The sequence below is a fragment of the Danio aesculapii genome, chromosome 16 (genome assembly GCF_903798145.1).
Source record: "Danio aesculapii chromosome 16, fDanAes4.1, whole genome shotgun sequence".
NCBI classification, from domain to species: Eukaryota; Metazoa; Chordata; class Actinopteri; order Cypriniformes; family Danionidae; genus Danio; species Danio aesculapii.
Window position 1 is genome coordinate 56,868,230 of NC_079450.1, and position 3,997 is coordinate 56,872,226.

The following is a 3,997-nucleotide window of genomic DNA, read 5'->3' on the forward strand; positions in this document are numbered from 1 at the left end:
GTCAGGTGATAAAGAGATGAGCCACTCCTGATCCTGATCTGAGCTCAGTCTGAACTCATCACGATAACACAGCTGAGAACCTGAAAACTCAATCTGATGATGGACAAACACTCCTGATGGAGAGGAAAAAAACAGCAACACATCGTCTGAGCAGACTGTACGAGTGCTCAGAAAACACCTGTTCCAGAACACTAAACACAGTCGTTAACACTTCCGTCATGCTTTTGTCTATTATTTGCTCATTTATTTGATCAAAACTTAAAAATACTCCTGCAATTCAAAACATGTTTCCATCCCATAAAAAATACTGTGGTAACGACAACTATAGCGATTGATCTGTAGTGGTGATTCTGCAGTTGCTATGGTAACATAACAACTATAGCGATTGATCTGTAGTGGGGATTCTACAGTTACTATGGTAACACATTTACTTTAGTGATTAATCTGTTGTGGTGATTCTACAGTTGCTATGGTAACACAACAACTATAGCGATTGATCTGTTGTGGTGATTCTACAGTTGCTATGGTAACACAACAACTATAGCGATTGATCTGTTGTGGTGATTCTACAGTTGCTATGGTAACACAACAACTATAGCGATTGATCTGTTGTGGTGATTCTACAGTTGCTATGGTAACACAACAACTATAGCGATTGATCTGTAGTGGTGATTCTGCAGTTGCTATGGTAACACAACAACTATAGTGATTGATCTGTAGTGGGGATTCTACAGTTACTATGGTAACACATTTACTTTAGTGATTAATCTGTTGTGGTGATTCTACAGTTGCTATGGTAACACAACAACTATAGTGATTGATCTGTTGTGGTGATTCTACAGTTGCTATGGTAACACAACAACTATAGCGATTGATCTGTTGTGGTGATTCTACAGTTGCTATGGTAACACAACAACTATAGCGATTGATCTGTTGTGGTGATTCTACAGTTGCTATGGTAACACAACAACTATAGCGATTGATGTGTTGTGGTGATTCTACAGTTGCTATGGTAACACAACAACTATAGCGATTGATCTGTTGTGGTGATTCTACAGTTGCTATGGTAACACAACAACTATAGCGATTGATCTGTAGTGGTGATTCTGCAGTTGCTATGGTAACACAACAACTATAGCCATTGATCTGTAGTGGTGATTCTACAGTTGCTATGGTAACACAACAACTATAGCGATTGATCTGTAGTGGGGATTCTACAGTTACTATGGTAACACATTTACTTTAGTGATTAATCTGTTGTGGTGATTCTACAGTTGCTATGGTAACACAACAACTATAGCGATTGATCTGTAGTGGGGATTCTACAGTTACTATGGTAACACATTTACTTTAGTGATTAATCTGTTGTGGTGATTCTACAGTTGCTATGGTAATACAACAACTATAACGATTGATCTGTATTGGGCATTCTACAGTTACTATGGTAACACATTTACTTTAGTGATTAATCTGTTGTCGTGATTCTACAGTTGCTATGGTAATACAACAACTACAGCACAACTGATCTGCTGAGGTGATTCTACAGTTGCTATGGTAACACAACAATTAAAGTAGTTCATTTGCTGTGGTGATTCTACAGTTGCTATGGTAGCACGACAACTATAGTAATTGATCTGTTGTGGTGATTCTACAGTTGCTATGGTGACACTACAACTAATATAATCAATTGACCCAACACTGTAGTTTTCTACAACTACAGGGTAAATTATACTACAATACACCACAGTGTACTGTAGTAAAATCTACAGTATACCACAGTATTTATCACAGTTTATCAGTTCACTATAGTTAACATTACAGTTTCCTGCCTGGAGCATTCATTATCAGATCTGTAAATACTACAATATATACAGTAAAATGTACTTTACTACAGTATAGCTCAAAAACAATACACAGTATTTATTATAACTGACTAGAGGATTTATTCATGTAGGATCTGAATATGTAGTCATTTTACTCCAGTCATGTCTGATTATTTTATTTATTATTTTATCAAGTTTCATTAACCGATATGATGTTCATCATTTCAGATCATCAGTTACTTTAATTTAACCATTCAAATTTAAACACAAGCCCTTCAACAAGCAAAAGGTTGTTTGGGTCTCTGGTGTTTGAGTGTAAGTTAAAGAAATAAATCCTAATATAAAAATAATTTCACAATAATTTTTCATATGACATATTAAATATTATAAACTTAAGCAATAACATTGAACATTTTGATCAAAAGAGTTGTTATTTTATGTTATTTCTCACCATTTGTCTTTGCAAGTTGTTTTTTAAAGCGCTTTTAAAAAATCTAATTATTTTACCAAACTTCGGGATTTAGATTTTCTGTATGCTTCTGGTTAGCTGTTATTTATTTATTCATTCATTTATTTATTTACTATTTATAATGACATTTTTATGACTCCTGGACAGCACTTTGGTCCATTCTAATATGTCTGAATATTGCTTTATGAATACATTTTCTAGACAAATTATGAGTCAAAATGAAGTCAGTTTTACCTTAAAACAAGCTAAATAATCTGCCAACTTTTGCTTTGAAACAATATTTTCCTTACCTAATTGTCAGATTATTTAGCTTGTTATAAGGAGAAACTCTCTTCATTTTGACTCAGTATTTAAGAAATCAACACTACTTTTTGCTTGTCTAGAAAATGCTTCTTGTTTGAAGAGTTTTTAGATATTTGCACTAGAAACAATCTCAAGGTAAGAAGCACATTTTTTGCAGTGTTGCACACGTCTGCTCAGTGTTTTTTCTGCTTTTCTAAAAGGCCGTCTGTCCCTGGTGAACGCTGATTTCTGAAATCTTTTAGCATCGGCGGCTGCTGCGACACGTGTCGCTGTCAGTGGACGACTGCCAAAAGCCCAATCACCTCAACTCTCAATAATGATCCTGCCAGATAAAAACTGCTGACCATTAAATTATTCATAGCCACGTTATGAATAAATAAACCGACAGCTCCTCTCGCAACAAATCCGGGAAGTATTTGCTCATTTAATCATTGAATTCAAACAGAAGCTGCAACACATTCGGTAAACAGGCTCCCGCCGCTGGACTCAATCTGCCGCTCTCTCCAGACACCCGGCGCCTTTATTTGACTTTCTCAGGCTAAACCTTTATTTCTCCCCTGATATTTGCTGGGATTAATTGTATGCAACACTCATTCGGCATTAGTCGAGGCCTGTGCTAATGCTACATGTGAAGAGTTCAAGAGCCTCTATCTGAAATGCTCTTTTAAACTGAATGTTTTTCACTTTAACCAGACAATTACATGACCTTAAATGAGTATTCACCTGAAATATATCATTATAAACATGAGCTTAAGGTAAAGGTGGAGGCATTGGCATAATATATAATGATATGTTTATTCCTTTGAAGTAATAGTGTTTTATATTTCAGTGTACAATGTAAAGAGTAGAGCTGAATCTAAATTCATATTGGCAACTGCATAAACACGAGCCTGCTCTTAGAGGTAAAGGTGGAGGCGTTGGTATAATATATAGTAATATTATAGTGTTACTCGGCGATCTGACTTCAAATACCATTCCTTTGAAGTAATAGTGTTGTATATTTCAGTGTACAATGTAAACAATGAATCTAAATCTAAATTTATATCGCAACTGTATATATATAAATCTGTACTTGACCATAAACGACCATTAAATCGACCCATTTTATCAAGCCTGTGCCTAACCTTTAACCCCACCCCTCAAACCTAACCATAGATCAAATTAATAATGCTTAACTCTTCACTAACCAATTGTTCATTCATTTTCTTGTCAGCTTAGTCTCTCTATTAATCTGGGGTCGTATTTGTTATGTTTGTTGTGGAGTTAATTCAAACCTTTCTGCAACGATGAGACACACACAATGTGGTTATAAAGTTCGCTCGCACACACAAACACACACACTTTAAGCTTTACACTGTATTTGCATGGCAAACGTGACAGGATCCATGTTAATATCCACTGC